Genomic DNA, 24,323 nt, shown 5'->3' with positions numbered 1-24,323 from the left:
ATTGCCCATTATAGCTCTCACCAGCCAAAGATGTGGATTTGCACACCAAGATGAACAATGTTAACAGTAGATACTGACCTAGAGGATGAAAAGTAGAAGAACCCAGATTTCCAAGCCCGGCTGTAGTATGAGTCTGATGGAGGAGAGTTATCTGTCTATGTTTCTTTCATTGGTTAATTAATAAAGAAAACTGCCTTGGCCCTTTAAGAACAGAAAATTAGGTAGGTGGAGTAGACAGAACAGAATTGTGGGAACAAGGAAGTAGAGTGGGGGAGACGCTTCAGGCATTCGCGATAGGAGTCTCCATGCTGCTCCTCTCCGAGATGGACGCAGGTTAAGATCTCTCCTGGTAAGCCACACCTCGTGGTGCTACCCAGATTACTAAATATGGGTTAAAGAAAGATGTGAGAGTTAACCAATAAGAGGCTGAAACTATGGGCCAGGCAGTGTTTTAAAAGAATACAGTTTCCGTGTAATTATTTCGGGTGTAAAGCTAGCCGGAGGCCGGGTGGCTGGACGCAGCCCCGCCGCTTCACACTACATGAGTCCACTTATATGACTCCAGAAAAGGCAGAAGTGTAGGGACATAAAAAGATTAGTGGGGGACAGAAATAGTGTGGGGGGATCTGATTGTAAAGAGATGCACGAAGGGAATGGGGGGCGGTCACTTCTCTGTTTTGTGAATGCAGTGCTACACATATGATCGTGTATTTTGTCAGAACTCATAGAACTGGACGCTGAATGTGTAGCACGCACCCTTAGTCCCAGTACTCAGGAGGAAGCAGCATGCAGATCTCTGTGGGCTCAAGTCTAGTCTGGTCTACACAGTGAGTTCCAGGCTAGTCAGGGCTACACAGTAGAAATCTGGCTCAAAAATAAAACAAACAATAAGAACAACAAAAGCCCACAAAAAAAACCTCACAGACCTACAATCACCAGAGAGTGAATTTTACTGAATGTAAATTAATTTTTTTCAAATAAGATTTTTATTTATCTTGTGTACATGTGTATAAGTGTGGAAGCCAAGGTGACATGGGAGTGAGTTCACAGAACAGTTTGTGGGAGTCAGTTCCTTCCTCCTGCTGTGTGAGTCTTGGGGTTTGAACGCAGGTCATCAGACTTGGTGGAGGCACCCTTTCCCACTGAGCCATCTTGCTGGCCCCTGGCTATATTTTGAAAAGAATTCACCAGGATGTGGAGACTCAAACAGAGCACCCACGTTTACAAATGAACCTGCCACGAAGCAGATGCTGACCATGGTGGGAACAAGGCAGCTGGGTGCCTTTGAGAAGTGGGCTCCTGCCCTGATCCTGCCAGACAGAAGGATGCATAGGAACATGGTGCTGTTAGTGGGGTTCTCAAAGGAGCACTGCCCAGCAATTCTACAACTACTTCATGTGTGTGCTAGGGCAGGACAGACATACAAACATAGGTATTGGGAGCCTAGTTTCTTACTGCCAGAGAAAAACAAAAACAAAACACCCTGTCACTTAAAAGAGATGTGAGAATAAATCTTACATGGATACTGAGATATCCATATGAATTAAAATTTATTTTAATTTACATTTAAGTTTTTGAATTTTCACAGAGAGACATATATACAGTTGAATACAGATGTGTGAGCACAGGAGCATTTCTATATAGAGATGGGTTTTCTTGGTCTGTTCTCCGAGGGCTTAGAATCAGTATGTTTAGTGACAGGATGTATAGCTACTGCCCTGATTTTCACATCTGAGAAAAAGGAGTCAACCCTAGAGAAGTAATTGATTCCAGGACCAGAGCTGGGAAAACACAAGAGCTTGGAGCTTCTTGAAGGGGCAGAAGGATGGGTGCATTCCAAGAGAGAGGGGTTGGGGTGGTGGTACAGCCTATAATACCAACACACCAGAGGCTGAGGTGGAGGGTGGCAAGTTCGAGGCCAGCTGAGGCTGCAAACCAAGACTCTGTCTCAGAAAATAGATGAAAAAGGATGTGGGAATTCAACCTGAAGAACTTGCAATGAGGGAGCTAGAATAATTTGCACGAAGTAAATAATAACAGCATGTAAAATGCTCGGGACCAGAAGTAAGTCAGCCTTGGAAGTTTTTTGAATATTTGCATTTATATTATGAGTCTCTTATGAGACCGAACACTAAATGCTTATGTTCTCTATATGGCTTATACATATATCCTGAGGTTAATTTTACACAATAGTTTTAATACTTTTGTGTGTGATTATGAGGTCTCATGATATGCTATAACATAATATTGGTGCTCAAAAAGTTTTAAATTTTTACAGAGTTTTGGATTTGGGATTCTATATTAGAATCTGAGATATCTGTATAAATCTAAAGCCCAGATTAGGGATGCTTAACCTGTATTATAACTACATGATATAATAAATCCCCGGAAGTCTATACTTAAATAAGCCATATTACTAGAAAGGCGATGAAGGATAGTCTCTATGCACAACATTCTAGTTCCTTACATGAGTAATAAATGAGGGGCTATAGATAATAATTTGTTAATGAGGGAACTATAAAGTTCTCATTAGGTAAGCACCATGGTGATTGTCGTTGCTAGCACAATCTACCAAATGATGTTAAAATTTTCAAAAATTTGAGTTGAAATAGAATATTTACATAGCCTCAAAATATCTTCCTTAAGCCGGGCGGTGGTGGCGCACGCCTTTAATCCCAGCACTCGGGAGGCAGAGGCAGTTGGATCTCTGTGAGTTTGAGACCAGTCTGGTCTACAAGAGCTAGCTCCAGGACAGGCTCTAAAGCTGCAGATAAACCCTGTCTCGAAAACCCCCCCAAAAAAATCTACCTTAAGATATTTATTAGACTGGGAATGGTGGCACACATCTTTAATCCAGCACTCAGGAGGCAGAGGCAGGTGGATTTCTGTGAGTTTGAGGCTAGCTGGGTCTATATAGCAAGTTCCAAGACAACCAGGATTATAAAGAGAGGCCCTGTCTTGAAAAACAAACAGAAGATATTTATAAGAAAAAAAAACCTTTCAAATTAAAAACCCAGCTGAGTTTGTTAGGGTTTAGCAGCAGAAGGGTACTTTGGTGGGTATGCCTCAAAGCTCACACCATACAACAGATCTCACCAAAAAGATTTATTATGGGTGGGGAATGACTTTCTCAGGGCGGCAACATGAGAGAGAGAGGGGGGGGAGGGAGGGAGGGAGGGAGGGAGGGAAGGGGAGAGGGAGGGAGGGGGAGAGGGAGAGGGAGAGAGAAAGAGACACAGAGAGAGAAAGAGACAGAGAGCTAGACAGATCGAGAGAGAGCAAGAAAGAGGGGTGTCTGTGAGAAAGGGGGTCTTTTAAAGGTCATTTGGCAACTGCTGCTGGTGTAGCTGCTGTCACTGCATGGCTGAAGGCAGGCTGGGGACTCCTGATTTCTAACAGAGTACTCTTAACCAAGGGGCTAAGGTTAACACCATCAATAGTAGGATCAGGAACGGGGCTAGAGTGATGGCTCAGTGGTTAAGAGTCTACACTGCCCTCGCAGAGGACCCAAGTTCAGTTCCCAATACCCAAGTTGGATGGTTCACAATTGCCTGTAACTTCAGCTCCAAGGCATCTGACGCCCTCTCCTGGCCTCTCTGGCTATGTACCCACATGCACACATACACACACTGGCACATAGAGACACACACATACAAATGAATGGGAATAGAGAGTTTGCTCAGTGGTTAAGAGGAACTGGGTTTGGTTTCCAGCACCCACAGAGTGACTCACAACTGTCTGTAACTCCAGTTACAGGGGATCCAAGGCCCTTTTCTGACCTCCACAGGCCCCAGGCCTGTCCATGCTACACATGTGGGCAAAACACTCAAATATATAAATCTTTTAAAAATTTAAAAATAATAAATAATGAAATAAATCTTAAAAGACAAGTCAACAGCAAGTTCTACTGACAGGATATATGTATACTCCAAACATACTTTTGCTAGATTTACACATAATCATTTTATTTTGGGAAGAGGGACTAATAAAGTGGTATTGTTTTTATAATTGCAAATGTCAATCATTTACTTTGGAGTTATAGAAAATCAATAAAATTTGATATATTTACTTTATAGTCTGTATCCTTGCTATAGTTACTTTATAGTTCAAGGAATTTTTTAAGGGTTCCTTGTGGTTTTTTGGACTGGGGAGTTAGCTCAGTGGTCAAGAGCACTGTTGTCTGGTAGAGGACCAAGTTCAGTTCCCAGCACCCACATGGTGACTCTCAATCATCTATGATTCCAGTTTGAGGGGATTTGTCCCTCCACTCTGAACTCCACAGGCACCAGGCACGCACATAGTCCACCAATGTACATGCAGGCAACACACTCATGCACATAAAATAAATAAATCTTGAAAATTTACAAAAAGAGTACTTGACACAGACTTCTCAGGGGGAGTGTTGCTTGGCTCAGAGTTTCAGAGTTCAGCCCATCGTCCTGGGCTCTGTTTGTTGGCCCGTGGAGGGCAGACCATCACAGTGGCAGTGGCAGCGTGGGATATGCCGCTTTCCTCATGGCAGACAGGAAGCTGAGAAAGATCGGCCAGGAGGAAGGCTGGCCCCAGGGACCTACTTCCTAAAGTTCCCATCCCCTCCCCAAGGAGCACCCCTAGCTGGAGCCCAGCTTTCAACTCCCAGACCTGTGAGAGATGTGCCATGATCAAACCACACAGTGGTCATTCTAAATTCAGAGTATTCACAATTCTTTCCAAGGTCTGACTGTTTTTCCCTAATTTTTTTTATTACATTTATTTGTGTTTGTATGCGTGTGTGTATGTTTGTTAACATGTCATGACATGCATGTCGACAGGTCTGAGGATAACTTGTTGGGAGTTTGCAGGTCCTGGGGGTGGTACACAGGCTGTCAGCAGACTTTACCCAGTGGCCCATCTTGCCAGCCCAATATCTGCCTAGTCCTGCTTCGTAGGTTGCTAGTTCTATTTTATGAGTACCAGTCCTAATTTCCTGTGTGGGGGTTTTAAGAATGTGTGTGTTCTCCACCAGGACCCAGCCTGTTTGTTGGACCTTTCATAGCACCAGACTGACTCATGCCTTTGGTCATTTTCTTAGATCTCTGTTCAGGGAAGTGTTCTCCTGGATGGTTTCCAATTTTTTTTTCAAGACAGGGCTTCTCTGTAGCTTTTGGAGCCTGTCCTGGAACTAGCTCTTGTAGTCGAGGCTGGCCTTGAACTCACGGAAATCTGCCTGCCTCTGCCTTCTGAGTGCTAGGATTAAAAGTATGTGCCACCACCGCCTGGCTTTCAGATTTTATCTTAGGTTAATGCTATAATGTTCCTGCCCTGAGCAAAGACTGAATTCTAGATATTGGACACAAACCAGTTTCCAGTCCTGCAGACATTCCCATATCTGTCTCCTGTTGGGGCAAGAAGTGTGTTTCTGTGTGGAAAGTAAGCATGCCGTGTTCCTCCCTGTTTTTTAGGAGGCTTCATTGAAGGCTCTCATTCAGCTACCTGTCAATCAAGTGACTGTAGCTCCAGTTCCTAGGTGGCTGAAGCCCTGATTCTCAGCTTTTTCTGCCCTCAGCTTTCTCTGGGTTCAATGTAGCACCCATAACTGTAGGTTTCCTTTCCCTACGAAGAGTCTGGAGTGTGGAGGAATGACTTTAACTGGGAAGGTCTGAATTGCTTTTATAATAATAAGAAATACATTGTAAGTCTTCAAATATGCTTGCCTTGCAGTCAGTCATAGGGACCTGATGTGATCCCCAGAATCTGTTGGTTTGTTGTTATTTATTTATTTGGTTTTTCAAGACAGGGCTTCTCTGAATAGTCCTGGCTGTCCTGAAACTCACTTTATAGACCAGAGTTCTTGAACTCAGAGATCTGACTGCCTCTGCTTCCAGTGTGCCATAATTAAAGGCCTGTGCTATTACACCAGTTTGTTTTGTTTTAAAAGTCAGATGTGGTAGCACACACTGTAGAGGCAGAGACAGGCAGATCCTTGCAAAATAAGCATGGAAAGAAGCCACCCCCTGCCAAGCATGTGGCATGCCACACTGATCAGGCACATGAACTCTGGAAATGGATCCAGGAAGACCATGATCTAGCTAGGCCATATACTCGGTGTGCAACTCTGGACTCATGCTATAACCTTGCCCTTCCAGAGCAATGACAGCAGTGTTGCCTGGGCAATAGCGGTAAGAACAGGCTGACTGCATGTGTGAAGAACAGGCTGACTGTGTGTGTATGTGTGTGTGAAGAACAGGCTGACTATGTGTGTGAAGAACAGGCTGACTGTGTGTGTGTGTGTGTGTGTGTGTGTGTGTGTGTGTGTGAAGAACAGGCTGACTGTGTGTGTGTGAAGAACAGGCTGACTGGTGTGTGATGAACAGGCTGACTGTGTGTGTGTGTGTGAGAAGAACAGGCTGACTGTGTGTGTATGTGTGTGTGAAGAACAGGCTGACTGGTGTGTGATGAACAGGCTGACTGTGTGTGTGTGTGTGTGTGAAGAACAGGCTGACTGTGTGTGTGTGAAGAACAGGCTGACTGGTGTGTGATGAACAGGCTGACTGTGTGTGTGTGTGTGTGTGAGAAGAACAGGCTGACTGTGTGTGTATGTGTGTGTGAAGAACAGGCTGACTGGTGTGTGATGAACAGGCTGACTGTGTGTGTATGTGAAGAACAGGCTGACTGTGTGTGTGAAGAACAGGCTGACTGTGTGTGTGAAGAACAGGCTGACTGGTGTGTGATGAACAGGCTGACTGTGTGTGTGTGTGTGTGTGTGTGTGAGTTCCCCTCTCTGCTACTCCCCAGTGGAGTCACTGAGAATAGGAACATTAGGTAACAGGTATCTTGTCTCACTTGTAAGCCTGTTTTCTGTGTGTGTGTGTGTGTGTGTGTGTGTGTACCATGTGAGTGCAGGAACCTGCAGAGGCCATAAGAGGGCATCAGGTCCCCTGTCAACTGGGGTTATAGGTTATGAGTCACCATATAGGTGCTGGAGACTAAACCTGGGTCTTCTGGAAGATCACCTAGTGTTCTTAACCACTGAGCCATCTCTCCAACTCCCAGAAAGCTGTTTTCATTTAAACATAATATAAATTACCTTTCCACTTACGCTGGTCATACATATGTGTGTATGTGCACATACACACACTCTGCTGGGAATTTTTTTCTCTTTATTTTCCCTGTGACTAAGACTAAGGTATCCTTTTTTCCAGTGAGGGTAAGTTGTTGTAACACAAACTCTATTTATGCTCAGGTCCAAGGAACTGATCAGGAATCACATCTGCATTGTTGAGCAGCAGTAGTGTGAGCCATCTCCCAAATTCCTCATCAAAACACAATGTTCTACAAACTCTCCATTTTATTAAGTGCCTCTCAGTCAAAGAGTCACAGCTGAAGCAGAAAAAAATGTGGATGTGGTAACATTATCTTCCCTCTGCCCCTTGCAGGAGGCCACAGAGAAGCTGTTTGGGAAATACTCTTTGCATTGTATCACTCCTTGCCACTCGGAGACAATATTTTAGGGAAACAAAATTTAAACAAAAATGAAGTCCTTTGTCTCCTGCTGACATACAAAACCCTACACTTGCAACAAGGCAGCTATTTCCTAGCTCTCCGAGCTCCAATCCTGCTGTGATGTTCTATCTTTTGAGCAGGTACATAATTACATAATTAAAATTGATGGTATGTGATCTGCAGGGTCCCCAGATGGAGATGGCTGACCAAATTTGGCTTATTATATTATGCTCTTCTAATTCACTGTTGTAGGAGGGGCTGCTTATTTGTTCCCGGCTGCTTAGCCCCAAAATAAACACACAGAAGCCATATTATTTAAATCACTGCTTGGCCCATTAGCTCTAGCTTCTTATTGGCTAACTCTTACATATTAATTTAACCCATTTCTATTAATCTGTGTATTGCCATGTGGCTGTGGCTTATCGGTTAAAGTTCTGGTGTCTGTCTCCAGTGGCTCCATAGCTTCTCCCTGACTCTGCCTCCTTTCTCCCAGCATTCCATTTAGTTTTCCCTGCCTAGCTCTGTTCTACTATAGCTCTGCTATAGCCCCAAAGCAGTTCCTTTATTAACCAATGGTAAGCACAGAGAGGAAATCCCACATCACCTCCCCTTTTCTGTTAAAAAGGAAGATTTTAACTTTAACATAGTAAAAATTACATATAACAAAACAGATATCAAGCAAAAATTACAGTTACAATATTTATATCTACTTTATCTTTTAGCATAACTAAAGAAAATTATAATTATAATGATCTATTCTTCAACTCCATCAAATACTCCAGAAGGATATAATATTACCTAAGTAAACAGGAAGTACATTATAAGCAACTTCCAACACTCTAAAAATAACAGAGACATCTTGCTGCCTGAACAGCCACCCAAAGTTCTTCTGTACCGTTGGGACATCCATCTTCAGCCTACAGACCCATAGTATCCAGCAGACTTTTCCATGAAGCAGGAAATTTCAAAGACAGGTCCGCCTATATTGGCAGTTTGTCAGTCACTTTTTTCTAGCAGACTCTTTCAGGAACACCGAAGGATCATCTCACACCTTTAAGCAAGTTCAACAGTCATTTCTCTGTGGGTCCCTGCATGTCCAGTTCATCAAGAGCAGTATCTTGCCCAAATGACTAAACCACTCCATAAGGAGCCTCTTTGATGTCTATCTTCCTCTTGAAGTAGACTGGTGCTGCCAGGAGCAGATGTGTCTCATTGTCATGAAAAGTCCTAACTTCTTAAAACATTTTAAATGCCATATTCTGAAGGTCTCTGAAAGATTTGAAGAATACCTATCTAACTGAAATATATCTCTATATGTCTAGAAAACCTAACATGACTACAGGTTTGGCTATCATAGATGACTAGCCATTAACCTATATTTCCTAATTATACATTACATTTTTTTTCTTTTTTCTTTTTTTCTTTTTTTTGGTTTTTCGAGACAGGGTTTCTCTGCAGCTTTAGAGCCTGTCCTGGAACTAGCTCTTGTAGACCAGGCTGGCCTCGAACTCACAGAGATCCGCCTGCCTCTGCCTCCCGAGTGCTGGGATTAAAGGTGTGTGCCACCACCGCCCGGTTTATACATTACATTTTTAAATGAGCTGCACAAACACAATACCTTAATCAAGAGCAGAAATGTGTGTATATATATATATATATATATCATAAAATTGATCTTAAATTTATATCAATAAACCAAGAGCCATACCAATGCAAAGTATCCATCTCTATAGCAATTCACCTCAGCAGTATAGGGTTTAGCTGCCTACATGACTCACCAAATGTCAGCTATTTCTTCCTAAAATCCTTTCTCATCTGTTTATATCCATTAATGGAGATCCATTCTGATGTCTAAGTTTAATCCCTGAGTAGATGGATCTCTTTCCAGTACTAAGTATAAATATTAAACTGAGTGGTGGTGGCGCATGCCTTTAATCTCAGCACTGGGGGGGGGGGAAGGCAGGTGGATCTCATAGTTCAAGGCCAGCCTAGATTACAGAGTTTCAGCGCTACACAGAGAAACTCTGTCTCAAAAAAGAAAGTGTACATACTAATGCTTTTGTTGTTGTTGTTTTGTTTTTTTATTTTTTTATTACTTTAAAAAAAGTCCCAATACAAATTCCCATTCCCTCCCCACACCCTTCCACCCCACTCCCCTCTAATCCTAAGAGAGGGTAAGGCACTTTGCCTTGTGGAAAGTTCAAGGCCCTCCCTACTACATCTAGGCTGAGTTAGGCATACATCCAAAGAGAATAGGATCCCAAAAGACCAGTACATATAGTAGAGACAAATCCCAGTGCCACTGTCATTGGCCCCTCAGTCTGCCCCACTGTCAACCACATTCAGAGGGACTAGTTTGATCCCATGCTTGTTCACTCCCAGTCCAGTTGGAATTGGTGAGCTCCCATTAGCTCAGGCAAACTATCTCAGTGGATGAACCCCTCAAGGTCTTGACCTCTTTGCTCATATTCTCCCTCCTTCCACTCCTCAACTGGACCTTGGGATCTCAGTCCAGTGCTCCAATGTGGGTTTCTGCCTCTGTTTCCATCAGTTGTTGAATGAAGGTTCTATGGTGATATTTAAGATAATCATCAGTCTGACTACAGGGCAAGGCCAGTTCAGGCACCCTCTCCTCTATGCTTACAGTCTTAGCTGGGTCATCCTTGTGGATTCCTGGGAATTTTTCTAGAGCCAGGTTTCTTGCTAACCCCATAATGGCTCCCTCAATCAAGACATCTCTTTCCTTGCTCTCATATGTGTCCTTCCTCCATCTCGACTGTCCCATTCTCTCAAGTTCTCCTCAACCCTCCCCTTCTCCTCTCCTGCTCCCCTTCTCCCCTCCATACGAATGCTTTTAACTACAAATTAGAGGGCTGAAGCTATGCCCCAAATTGAGAACACTTGTTGCTCTTGCAGAGGACCTGGATTTGGTTCCCAGCATGCATATGGTACTTTACAACAACCTGTAACTCCAGTTCCAAAGGGTCTAACCCCATCTGCTGACTTCTGCAGACACCAGGCACACATGTAGCATACACACATACATGCAGGCAAAACACTTACACACATTAAAAAAAAATCTTAAAAAGTAAATCATACTGTGTTTATGGAATCTATGTTTCATTTCTATATTTTCTAAAAAATATTAAAACTATGAAAATCAGTTAGGCCAGGGTTGGGGAGATGACTCAGTAGTTAAGAATGCTTGCTGCTCTTGTGAAGAACCTGAGTTCGGGTCCTAGAACACAGAACCCCAGCTCATAACTGCCTGTAGCTCCAGTTCTGAGGGGTCCAATGTCCTCTTTGGTGGGCACTGGCATACACACACACACACACACACACACACACACACACACACACACACACACAAATATTTTTTTTTTTAAAGAAGGGAAAAGAAAAAAGGCCAGGCCACTTCTTAGTGTATGGTATATAGGCTTCTATGCTCTGGGGTGCATCCAGGATCGGGGCAAGTAAGCCTAAAGGCTTTAAGGACGCGTGGGCTTCTCACTCTCCAGCTATCCTTGGACTCCAAGAGCTGACTGTGCTGGGACAGCTGGTCGTCTGAAACCAAGGGTCCAGGGCAGCCTGGGGAAGAAGGCCTGGCTTCCACGGCTCTCTACCAGTTCCTTCATTAACCCTTGCAGCCAGTTTCCTGTCTTCAGTCTGGTTTAATGGTTTCTTTTAATTTAGTCGACTACTGCCGAATAGTTGTTTATAGTGTAAAGATGGCTCACTGTGATTGGTTTAATAAAGAGCGGAACAGCCAATAGCTAGGCAGGAGAGTAGGCAGGACTTCCGGGCTGAGAGGCACTCAGTGAATCTAGGCGGGTGAGGGAGTCAGTGAGACACTGGAGAAGTCAGGCCGGCGGTACGGAGGAGAGATAACTGAACCACGTGGGAAATGTGAAGAAATTAAAAAACAGGTTAATTTAAGTTATAAGATCTAGTTGGGAAAAAGTCTAAACTAAGGCCAAGTTTTCATAGGTAGCAATAAATCTCCGTGTCGTTATTTGTGAGCTGGTGGCTGGCAGAAACGTTCATCTACAGTTAGCCCTTGATTCTTTCTTGGGAATGTAATTTTCTCCTTCTATTGTGTGGGTCCCAGGGCTTGAACTGGGTCGTCAGCCTTGGTGACAAGCACCTTTACCCGAGGACCTAGTTAGATCCAAGCCTTCACATTTAGGGATCCACAGTCACTTCCAGCCCCAGCTTCTCTTGGTCCACAATAATATTTCTAGTTCCTCAAACCAAACCCCGTGTATGAGTCTCATGCCCCCCACCCCTTCAGTTTAGGCCTAGCTTTGGAAGCTGTCGCTGGGAGATTCCCCGTTTCCTACCATCCACAGGGTTGGATCTCACCCTTGAGGCAACTGTGTGAAGAGCCTCACACAACGAAGATTGGATGGAGCCATAGAGGACTCGGCGAGCCTTGCTCTGGCGAAAGTTCAAGAACATTGCATTGCAAGTACGGAGGTTTTCCTGGATGGAAAAGAAGTCAGCCTCTGTGTTCGGAAAATAAGAATTTACAAAAATAAAACAAAACAAAACCCAGGAAAGCTATTTTCTATGGAGAAACCAAAGATCTTACCTGGAAAATATCACTTGAGCCAGGAGTGTGGTCCCAGTCATGCCTTAGAATCACCTGGGGGAATGAACAAAAGACGTTCTCCTCTAGACCTTAGATTTAATTGGCCCACATGGGGCCCAAGCAAAGGTATTTTTCAAAGTTCCCCGGGTATTTAGTGTAGGGCACAAACTCATCCACACACAAGCAAGGCGCCGTTCAGTCGGAAACAGGCACTGTGCTTGAATTCAGGATCATTGACGTCTCTTAAAATCAGAAGGGGAGAGAACTTTCAGCAGGAAGGGGCTATTTTTATGTTTAATATTAATATATTGTTTTATATACCAGGGTACCAATAAAATACGATCATTTTATGAAGGAAGGTTCCCACAAGTTAAAGTTCTCAGAGCCTATGAGAGCCATGTAAATAAAAGAGACAAGCGCACGGTGCATCTCCGAATACTATCCGTCACAATTGTTTTGCTCGCATTAAGATGGTCCAAGAGGTCGGGATGTTGGCATCTCACTTTGGCAACCATGCTGCTGAAATCTTCCTTCATTGTTCCTAGTCATTGACAACGGTTTAGTGGTGGAATCTACTCTGCTCCATGGAATTTTGCAGTGCTAAGGGCTGACAAAACACTCGACAACAGCCACTTCAAGAAGGACTGGCTCATTTCGACTCATAGTTTGAGAACTACAATCTGCAACAGCAGAGGAGGTGGGACAGGAGCACGAGCCACACTTTGGGATCTCAGTCAGTGTATTACTTTGGTGTCTGTCACTGTGCTAAAACACCATGACAAAAACGCAAGTTGGGAACTAAATGGTTTATTTCGCCTTATAGGGCACAAGCACATCATGAGGTGAAGTCAGAGGAGAAACTAGAGCAAAGGCCATGGAGCTGCTTCCTGACTTGCTCAGCTTGCTTTCTTTTTTTTTCTTAATATTTATTTATTTATTATGCGTACACAATATTCTATCTGTCTGCAGGTCAGAAGAGGGCAGCAGACCTCATTTACAGATGGTTGTGAGCCACTATGTGGTTGCCGAGAATTGAACTCAGGACCTTTGGAAGAGCAGGCAATGCTCTTAAGCACTGAGCCATGTCTCCAGCCCCTCAGCTTGCTTTCTTAATCAGCCCAGAACCACTGGTCCAGGCCAGGCACCACAGTGGGCGGGGCCTCTCCTCCTCTTTCCCCTCCCCCTTCCACATCAATCATCAGTCTAGGACTGGAGAGATGGCTCAGTGGTTAAGAGCACTGCCTGCTCTTCCAAAGGTCCTGAGTTCAATTCCCAGCAACCACATGGTGGCTCACAACCATCTGCAATGAGGTCTGGTGCCCTCTTCTGGCCTGCAGGCATAGACACAGACAGAATATTGTATCCATAATAAATAAATAAATATTAAAAAAAAATCATCAGTCTAGAAAATGGCTCACAGACTTGCCTACTGCCGATAGGAAGGAGACATTTTCTACATTGAGGACCCCATTTCTTCACTGACCCTAGCTTGTGCCAACTTGATGAGACAAAACACAAAACCTAACCAGCAGAATCAGGAAGCGGAAAGAGAACAGGAAGTGAGGCCTAAGTATAAAAGCTCAAGGGCCTGTGGGTGGAGAGAAGACTCATTGGTTGAGAGCGCTTGCTGCTCTCGAGGTCTCCGGTTTGATTCCGAGCACTCCGTGCAGGCAGCTGACAAGTAACTCCAGCTCTAAAGGAATCCAAGAGACCTTTGGCGTCTGTGGTCATTTGCACACACATACACCTGCACACACATACACATACCCACATACAGCCCCGCCTGCATACACATAAGTAAAAATAGATAACCAGGTGCAGTGGCGTGCACCCTTAATACAAGCTCTTGGGAGGTGACCCCAAGACCCCCTGTTCAGTGGCTCACTTCCTCCAGAGAAAGGCCACCTCCTAAACGGTTTGCAACTTTCCAAAACAGCACCACCAACTGGGGAGTAAGTGTTCAAACAACGCCTGCTGCCTCTTAGATGTGTGACTGGGGTTGTTGAGCCAGCCGCTCTCCTCCAGTGTCTCTGCTCCAGCATCCTGGTCTGGACTGCCCAGCTCTTCCCCCACCCGGCCCCTCTGGCAGAAGCTCACTATAGCTGTGATATACATCTCTAAAAGAAGAGTGATTTCTTTTGGCTGATGGTTTCAGCCAGTGATGTGCTGGCTCTGCTGTTCTGTGCTGAGACAGTGTCATGTAGAGGCTGGTAGAGTAGAGATGCTCACCTCGTGGTGGCCAGGAAGCAGAGAGAAACGGGGGAGGGGCTGGGGTGAAGTGAGACTTCCAAGACTCCCCCCCCCCACAGGACCTACGTGCTTCAGCGGGGTCTGGCCCTGGGGTTGGAACATCCTCCTAATAACAGCACCGTTGTGATTTCATCCGTGGATTGAGCCACTGATGAGGTCACAGCCTTTTTGATTCTGTCACTGAAAGTAACAGTACAGCCCTGTATTAGAGATACAGGCACTGCTTTTGGAGACTGAGCTCTTTGAGGGGACACTTCATATCCAAATCAGAACAGGCTGAGTTTTTAACATGGCTGCTGTCACTGTTACTTCTAAAGACTCTCTCATGCCCTGACTTATTCTCAACCACGTTGGCACAAGATTTGACCTTGCATGGTAGAGAAAAGGAATGTGAAAGTCATTTTCTGTGCCCTTGACTTTTAGACGGGAACCCGGGACTGTGAAAGACTGGCATACCAGTGCACAGAGGGCCAGATCTCTGTTCAGTTCTGATGTCGAGGGCAGGTCTCCCAGGAGGCCTTCGCTGTCCTCACTGGTTGCAAGCTTGAAGCACTCAGAGGGAGAATCACATGACCCCACCCATCCTGAGACTCCTGAGGCTCTGTGGTCCTCTGATCTGTGAGTTTAGGATGGAGGGGAAGGCAGGTGTGGTGTAAGATGAGGAAGGAAGGGGTCCTGGAATTGCTCAGCGAAGCTCTGATTCTGCAGACTGTGCATTCAACCTCTGGCTTCTCCAGTTCTCGGCAGGGAAGTGATCTTGGTGAGTCTGTGTTCTTCTGAGCCTCAGCACCCTCACCAATGAGGTAGATAAGAACATCTCCATGGTGGGCTGAGGCATAGCTTAGTGGTGGTGCTTGCTGGGAGTGTGCATCCTGGCTTCTGTCCTTACCACAAAGCAAAACAAAACAGAACAGAGCAGAACAGAACATCTGTTTCCTGGAGTTGTTCAGCAGTTTGGGTACTGGATGTGAAGTTCCTTAAACTTCCCAAGAAATCTGAGTTTCCTGCCGTGGTCATGATCCCCACGACCATCACTGTCCTGCTCACTCTGGAGCAGATGGAGTCAGAGCCCTTACTTCAGGTCTGCAGGGAGAACTTGGACCTGGCTGTGGGTGGACTTGAGGTGGGGAGGGAGAGTGCTTTCCTGGCAGGCTCCAAGTCCTTGATTCTACTCCCGACATTCCATAACACCAGGTGTAATCATGCATGCCTATAATCCCAGGTGTAGTCATGCCACTATAATCCCAGCACTTGGAAAGTAGAGGCAGGATGCTCAAAAGTTAAAGGTCACTCTTGGCTACAAAGCAAGATTCAGGCCAGCCTGGGCTACATGAAACCCTGGGGCCTGCCTTACGGAAGGCAAATTAAACTCTTCATTATTTTGCACCTAGCCACTGAATGGTCCAGCTGGCTCCTTTCGCTTTAGACATATTTTAGAAAAGTGTGTTCTAAAAAAAGCCACAGGCCAAACCTTAAAATATGTTTACTGTGGTTTGGGAGTCTCTACCCACGTACTACTGCCCAGGTGAATAGTCTGCATATATCACCTTGTTACCAAATAATCCAACCCAAAGAATGGTTCATTAATGTGGCCCAGAGAATATAAAAACATTATTAAATGCTTTAACTTTTTGTTTTTAATCTTGGAATTTGAGCCATCCTGGCTTTGGTTAAGGCACAGGAAAGTGGACTCAGGTCCTGATGTGTTAGCGCTGGCACTGGGAGATGCAGTGGGGTAATGGTTATAGCAAGTGTGGTCTGGAGTGGCCAGGATGGTGGCTCTGAAGCTACTGTTTTTAGGTTCATACTTCCTCCAGCTTGCTGAATGCTGACATCCTGCTTTTATTCTCCAGCCTCTAAGGCAGGAAGCCTAGCTGCTAGAAGTACAGGCTCTGTCTGTACCCAACCAACCAACCAGCAAAACGTTCAACCACGCCAAATCCCTTGATGTTCCCAGTCTATTCTGCTGGTTTCTCTTGTACTGTGAGAGCTTGACATATCAGTACAGGAAATCTGTGTCCCCTGTGGAGCTGGTCCTACAGAGGCCACACAGAGTCAAACTTTATAGCCAGCCTCCTTTGATTATCTTTCTATTGAGAAATGCCATCCCTCTTAAAGTGATTTGAACTTTTTCACAAGGATCCCTACATTTACAGGGAGCATGCCTCCTGTAAGATGTGCTCTGGGCAGCCTCACCTCTCTCCTTCCACAGGACATAAACACAGCTGCTTTCCCAAAGTTTCTCTGTTCTTTAGATCCCGCCTCTCCCATTGTGACCTGCCCAGTAGGGGCCTTTTATTCATTTGTCACAAATACTGAATACCTGCTGTGTTCAGGTGGCTAAATACCCAAGGAAGATCTGCAGGTGTGTATGGGCACCACGTGCATGCAGTTCCCATGGAGACCAGAAGAGGGCATTGGAACCTCTGAAACGAGTAATACATGGTTGGAACTGAACTTGGATCCTCTGGAAGAGCAGCAAGTGCTCTTACCTGTGGAGCCATCTTTTCAGCCCAACCTTCACACTACTTTTAGACCAGGATACTTTGAAATGATAGTTCCAAACTTGACTGGTTTTGTTTTGTTTGGAGACAGTCTTGCTCTATTGCTCAGGCTATCTTTAAACCTGTGCTCAAATGATCATCCTGCCTCAACCTCCTGAGGAACAGAGATTATAGGCATGTGCTGTGAACTTCCTGTTCTCATCCCTTGGGTGTGATAGTAGGAGGCCTGGCTACACCCCTGTAAGTAACCCTCACCTGTGCTTCATAAGGAACCCCAATAAACTCAACTGACTCCCCAGAGTCAATCAGCAGAACTGTGCCTCACTTGTCATTGGAACCTTAGAAAAGACATCCCTCTGGGCAGGAGTTTTAGCAGTAGGGGTGTAGCCCAGAGTGGGGAAAATTATCATGAGCATCTTACCTTGGGTCACGTGGAAATTTGGTAACCCCCTGAGGTTTTGGCAGCCAATTCTGAGGGCCCCTTAGCATGCTTCTCAGGAGATCTAGTGGGGAGTGCAGGCAGGTCCCCAGTTCACACAGCCTCATTCCCCTGAACACACCCTAAAGCTGGCCTTCCCTTGTTCCCTACCTCACTCTTCTTTCTCCAGACTCCTACTTCCTGGCGCCATTTCCTAAATATAACACCTGCTTCCAACTCCTGCCTCAAAGGTTCGTTTCCAGGGCAACTCAGACTAAGGCAGCCTCATGCTCATAGCTCCAGACACAGACCTCTTCCCAGGGCTCCCATCAGACCCATCTTTCTCCCTTGGTGCTTCTTCACAGCTTCCCGGAGTAGACATTGCCCTATGTGCTCCCTGCTACCCCCATTCACTAGGTCTGCAGAGCGTGGGCCAGGGATGTGCGTTAGCCTGCAGCCTCCTTTCCCTGGCCCTTCCAGTGGGTCATGCTGCTCTTGCTAACCTGGTGTTATCTGAATATTTTGATACTACACATTTCATGCTTACAAAACTTGGAGAGGAAAGAGGTGATTCTAATCTATGCTATCTTCCAAATGTTTTGCTTTAGGCAAATTACTGGCACAGACATCCTCCAACCCCAAAACATACACAGACACCAAGTCCCACAAAATAAATAAACAGATAGCCACTGAAGAAAGATGCTAGGGTGCTGGGGAGATGGCTCAGTGGTTAAGAGCACTGCCTGCTCTTCCAAAGGTCCTGAGTTCGATTCCTGACAACCACATGATGGCTCACAACTATCTGTAATGAGGTCTGGCACCCTCTTCTGGCCTGCAGGCATACACACAAAACAGAATATTGTATACATAATAAATAAACAAATAAGTATTAAAAAAAGAAAGATGCTAGGGAAGGCATATCAGAGCCATTGCTGGCTTGCACAGGCTTGCCTTCCCTTCCGGCTGGTGGGACTTGAGTGTCTGTAGTGAGAGCAGAGGCGTGTAGGGCTGCTTCTCTGTGAGCCCATCCTGATTCTGCCTCCCTCCTTGCCTCCCCACCCACTCCCCTTATTTGGGTTACCATCAGACTACCTGTTGGGAAAGAGGTGGGCACACTGGATAATTGCTTTCTCTGTGCTTAGCAAATGTTTGCCGAGCGGGTAGTTTCTGCAGATGCTCTCAGCGGTCTAGGTGGGACTAGATGAGCAGCAAATGGGCCAGCCTCCGACTCGCCCTGGTTTCCCTTAGAGTCACAGGGTTCCCCAACACCTCTCACTATCCCTCCTTTTCTTCCTTGGGTGAGCCTTCCATTTCCTGGCCCCGAGTAAGGGCACTTCACCCTCCTTTCCAGTACCTAGTTCATACGTTGTGCCCTTCCCCCATCCCAGCCACCAGCCTGCCGGGAGGTCATGAATTTCCAGGGAAAGTTCTACAAAACATTCAGCAGCTCTCGCAGAAACACCCTCTCCAGCTGGGGAGACGATTCCGCGGCTAAGCACTTTCTCCCAGCACAGGGGAGGCAGAGGCAGGTGGATCTCTGAGGTTGAGGCCAGCCTGGTGTATAGAGTACCAGGACAGAGAACCCTGTCTCGAAAAACCAATGAATACATAAATAATCAATCACTTGCTGATTTTTCAGAGGGCTAGGGTTCAGATCCAAAGCACCCACATCAGATGCTCAACCACCTGTAACTCCAGCCCCAGGGAACCCAATGTCTTCTTCTGGCCCCTATGGGCACTGCACATGCATGATAAAATACATATATTCAGGCACATACATACAGACATAAAAAATACATCTTTTTAAAAACCTCTCTCCATGTCCTTATTTCTGTCTCTGGAACTACCTCAGGACACATATCTGGCCACCAATTTGAGAAGCTCTTTGGGAAGGTCTTTCCCCATACAGCTTCTGGCTGTAGCCTTCCTCCTGGCTGGGCTGGTCACCGTACTGCAGGGTTCTGCCAGTCCTGGCGTTTAGCCCCATGTAGGTGCAGGTTTCATTGCAGGCATTTTGAGGTGTCTGCGGCGTGGTTAACCTGCGTCCCTGCCTGTGTTATCTGATGCCTTTCCCACCGTCAGGCACAGCCTCACTTGCTAATTTGCCTAATTCCAGGTTCCAGATGTACCCCAAACCCAGAGGCCTTCGCTCAGGCAAGCAGCCCCGCCCAAGAACGCCATCCATACAGTTTTGTCCCGTACGAAGTCCAGACTCGAGAGCTAAGCAATTAATTTTTTGACAAAAATCACAAAACGCTTAATCTTCTAAGTAGGGTTACTACTTTCATTTGGGGGAGGGGCAGGAAGGCTGCATTGATAACCATTCTTGGCTGTAGTTGACTACGGGTGGAACCTGCCTAGTAGACCCACTGTTTCTGAGAAGTAAATTCAAAGGGCTCCAGGGAGGATGGCGGCCTCCTTTGTGTTCTTTTTAAAAATCACTTGAAAATAATTGTGCTGTTTTGCCTGCATGTATGTCTGAGCACTGCACATCTGCAGTACCCGAGGAGGCCAGAAGAGGGCACTAGATCCATTGAGACTGGAGTTACGGAGGTTTGTGAGCCACCACGTGGGTGCTGGGAATTGAACCGGAACTTCTGCTGGAGCTGCAAGTTCTCTTAACTGCTGAGCCATCTCTCCAGCCCGGTAAATACGAGCACTTTTAATCACTGTGTATTTTTTCCCCTTCTGCTATGTGTTTTTCCTACAAGAATTGCTATTACCTTTTGGAATCTTTTCACGTCGCTATTTTGAGAGACTGAATGTTTTGAGCGTTGGTTTTATTCGGCATGTCAACAAACATTTACTTATTAAAATAGTGTATGCCACGTGACATTTCTGCAGTCCTTTCTTCCGTGGAGTGGGTGTCCTGTTCACTTTACAACGGAGGAAACCGAGGCTTGGAAGTGACAAGCTTCACACTGACTGTCGCAGTTGTCAATGTAAAGTCACTTTCCCTGGGACGGGACTAAACTAGGACCTGAGATCTGTTTTCTAATGCCAGTACTGCCACCAGCAGCTGGGTGACCTCAGAGACGGGCCCAGCTTTAGCTTATTGGAGTCACTCCCGTGCTTTTCCATCAGTGTGATTTGCTCCCAGGTGAAGAGATCAAGGCTGCGTGGAAGTGTGGGGGAAGCGTATCTGGGATGGGGTGGGACTGCGAAATAGGGAAGGCTTCCTGGAGGGGTATACAGGAGCGCGGAGAGAGGAGAGAGGGAGGCTGCAGGGAAGGGAAGAGGTGCTGGCGAGGGTGCAGATGGAGCAGAGCAGGGAGCGTCCCGGCTTGCCTGCGAGGGCCCTCAGTCCTGGGTTCGCCTGGGTCCCGGGTCCCTGGGAGGGTCCGGACGCAGACCCGCCTGCTCCTCCTCCCGGGAGGGCGGGCGGCTGCAGGGCGGGGCGGGGCTGGCGCGGCCTCCTGGCGACTCGGCGGCCGCTGCTCTCCGGCCCGGGTCTGCGGGCTGCGGCGGAGCGGGACCCGGGAGACGGAGGCGGTAAGTGGGCTCGGAGCCGGGGCGGGGAGGGTGTGCACGAGCCACCGGGGCCCAGGTGCTGCCCCGGACGGCGAGGGGCTCGGGCTCCTGCAGGTTTGCGCAGTCCTCAGCCTAAGCGTTGGTTCCTGGATCCCGGCGTGGCCGCCGCAGTGCCCGGGCTGGAGGTGTGCTCCTGTCTCCTACCCCGCTCCCTGCACTCTAGACGCACCAAACAGTTGGTGGCGAACCTGTGCTGAGCTCTAGTGACAGCTGCGGGCGATCCACACAGAGCAGTGCACTCCTCGTCTTCCTGGCAGGGTTTAATCTCAGCGTGCTCTTTAAGACCATTTCTTAAACCGAACAGGCTGGTGGTCGCTCCTCTGTCCTGGTCCGCGCGGCACTGCACTGTCCAGGCCGGTCACCCCGAAAGCCCTTACTTTTTTTTTTTCTGTCTTTTGAGGGACTTTTCCAAGTTGCATCAGCGTTTGGCTTCTAGACAGGTGCCTGGCTGTGGTGTTGGGCAAAGAATTTGTAAAAGAACTCTGTGTATTTTCTACGTGCGTGCCCCTTCACCCCAAGAGCCCTCCAACACCGAGAACCCCGCTCAAAATACAGTGGGAGTTATTCTTAAGGTGACCTGGCGGCTACACACCTGGTGAGATTTAAAAACAAAACTGAAAAAAGACCCTCACCTTCGTACCCTCTGACTACATCCCGATACCAGGGGTCTGGGGTGCGCCGCTGGGAACTTTTAAAACGTGCCCCCCTCCCCCGCCCCGTGGCTCTATCTGGTTGCTGCCGGGTTGGAAACCGGGAAACGCAGAGAGCTCTCTTGGGGAGAACCCATCTGCATGCGGCTCTCAGGCTCCTTAGCCACCTCTCCACCAGGGGGGCCTGTGGATGCCCGGTGCCAACCTTAGACCGCAGGTGGTGCCTTAAAAAAAAAAAAAAAAAGGAAAGTTTCCTTTGTTCCTAACTCTGTTTACAGTAAATATTTCCAGGGGCACTTTCTACCTAGGAGGTTAAAGTGTGGTGCATTTAAAATTTCAAGTCCTTGCCAGAGTCAAGGTTATAACACAGGCTTGTCCTACCAGGGAAAACCAAGTGGTTTGGAAAGGATCTCAGATGAAAAGCAAAGAATACTTAGAATTTGGTGAGCTCTAGTAGACCCTTCCTTACCAGAACGCTCGCGCGCGCGCGCGCGCGCACACACACACACACACACACACACACCACCCCACCCCACACCACGATCAATCGAGCGCAGCGCGCATTGAAATATTGGCGTTTGCATAAACAAGAGAGTTTTCCCCGAAGTTGGCGAGATCCTGAAGGCTTTGTGCCTGGCACTTGTGTCCACGTGTGTGCATTTGTGAGTTAGTTATTTTGATGTGTGCTCCAGCCCTTAGGAGCAACCGTGTGTATGCTCCTTGTTAGAATAATATCGGAGTTAGTGAATTAGCGCTTCCAGTAACATGGCAAAACCGAGGTATCTCCTCAGTCACCTGTCAGGTTGTTTGAAAAATGATAGAACAAAGGAAAACGCTGAGTCCATGTCAGAATCTAGTGATTTGGGTCACATATGTTTTATCAACATGGTTGTCCCTAGGTTAACCCTCTCTGGTATTCTAAGTTAAGTATTTGCACGACTCTCTCTCCAGTGTTACAATGTGGCCACAAATCAGATTTTGCCTTTTCCTGAGGTGCTGGCCCTGAGTGTTTTGTCTTTTTGTAGTATTAAAATGAAGTCCCTTTAAGAATGCCCTGGGAAGGGTGTTTGTGTTTGCTTCTGGCTTCTGACTTGAGCCAGAGGACACTGACTTTGAACAATAAAAAATGCTAGTGTCTTGTCCCTTTGGTCTGTTCCCCTTTCCTTCCCTCCTCCCTGTCCTGCTGCTGTGCTCAGCTGCTAGAAGTGTGACCACTGGGGAGTGTCACCTGGCTCAGGAGTAGAGGCTATGCGGAGTGCTTGGGGGAACAGAACCATACAGAAAGTATTCTCCCGTGAGTGTTTGTGTGTGCGTGCGTGCATGCATAAGCATGTACCAGCGCATCAAAATGACTGGTTGTAAACTCCTTTCCAGCTGGAGACCAAGATTTACCTAAAGATGCTGTCATACTCCTGGTATCTGAAAAGCTGTGCCGGAGTAGCAGTTACCTGCACCATGAGACTGGATAGTGGCAGTTGCCTGTGAGACGGGGCGTGCAGGAGGCCCCACCCTGTATGTAGCTCAGTGTGGCCAGAGGCAGATTTATCACAACACTTGCCACTTTGGGGTAGCAGTTGTAGCGTTCTGACCTGAACAGAAGGAAACAAGTGAAGAAAAATGGGATGTGTGAGTGGGGTATTTTCATCCAGGGGAAGGGGTGCAGCTTCCAGAAGAGGCCTGTGGTTTGTCCTGAGAGCTGTGATGGCCTGTTGTAACCAGCCACTTAGTATAATGACTTCATTTTGTGTGTGTGTGTGTGTGTGTGTCTTAAGTTACTTTCTCATGATGACGGAGTGAGGAATGATGGAATTTAAAGTGTTTCTTAGCTTTCCCTCTGAAACTTTATCTAAAAGATGCTGCTAACCTTTTCAAAAGGCCCAGCTGAGTGAGCTCTCCTTCCCTCCCTCCCTCCCTCCCTCCCTCCCTCCCTCCCTCCCTCCCTTCTATCCTCCCTCCCATCCTCCCTCCTTCCTCCCTTTCTTTGGCCCTGGTGCTAAAGGGCAAAGATTATATATAAGAGAAGCTGGCTCCCAAGGAGAAACATAAAGTTCAAGGGGAAGGAAAACTGGGTAATTTTGCCTGGGTGACACCCAAGCACATACTTTCTTCTGTCATTTGGCATCGTTTTTAAGAGGAAACAAGTTAAGACATGAGAACCCAGAAAGGGGGGCAGGGGTGGGGAGAGGAGAGGTGCTGATGGGGGTGGCACCAAGGTTGTGTGGTCTTCGGGAAGTGGGAAGCTTGCTGGGATGTTCAGTCAAATGTCCCCACTGGGGCTGCTAAGATGGCTCAGCTGGCAGAGGCTTGCTGCCAAGCCTGATGCCCTGAGCTGATCCATGGAGCCTACATGGTGGAAGGAGAGACCCGATTCCTAGATCCCTACATGTTGTTTTCTGACCTTGCCCATCACAACCTCCGTTACTTTGTTCCTTCACAGTCTGCCTTCCTGCTTCCCCAGCCAATGTTCTCAACTTCTTTTGTGAGAGGTAGGGTGGGGGGTGGTAGGAGTTGGCTCTTTCTATGTAGCCTAGGCTCCCCTCTGACTGAGGTAGACCCTGTCCGGCCTTAGCCTCCCAAGTGCTGGGATTTACTGCCTAGCCGCATGAGAGGCGGTTGTTTTTATTTCTTCCTTTGGTTACTCATTGAGCAACCTTTTAAAAAAAAGCCACCGCTGTGGGCAGAGCTCTGTCCCACCTGCCAAGTTCTTGGTCAGCAGGATACAGTCCTTGCATTACAGAGCCTGAGTTCGGGAAGTTAGATCTGCAGACTGGGTTATGGTGAACCGGGTTCTCTGTAGGGCAGTAGCCTCGCCTGGCTCGATTCCCCTGCAGTTCATGGATATGGAAGTCATAAGAAACATTTTCTGAGGTTCAAGGTCCAGCTTGTTTCATTGGGAC

At 46.9% G+C, this 24,323-nt stretch overlaps 1 protein-coding gene across 2 annotated transcripts in view; it reads left to right on the top strand.

Moving 5' to 3' along the window:
* Positions 1-20,619: 20,619 nt before the first annotated feature.
* Positions 20,620-24,323, top strand: part of Cgnl1 (cingulin like 1) — a 151,119-nt gene continuing 147,415 nt past the window's right edge. For both annotated transcript variants that reach the window (XM_038321669.1, XM_038321668.1), the window contains exon 1: positions 20,620-20,737. The gene's annotated coding sequence lies outside the window, so the exon portion shown is untranslated. The remainder of the gene's footprint in view (positions 20,738-24,323) is intronic.

Source organism: Arvicola amphibius, chromosome 3 (genome assembly GCF_903992535.2).
Source record: "Arvicola amphibius chromosome 3, mArvAmp1.2, whole genome shotgun sequence".
Classification (NCBI taxonomy): Eukaryota; Metazoa; Chordata; class Mammalia; order Rodentia; family Cricetidae; genus Arvicola; species Arvicola amphibius.
The sequence above is the reverse complement of the archived record's forward strand: the minus strand, read 5'-3'. Positions and strand labels throughout refer to the sequence as shown.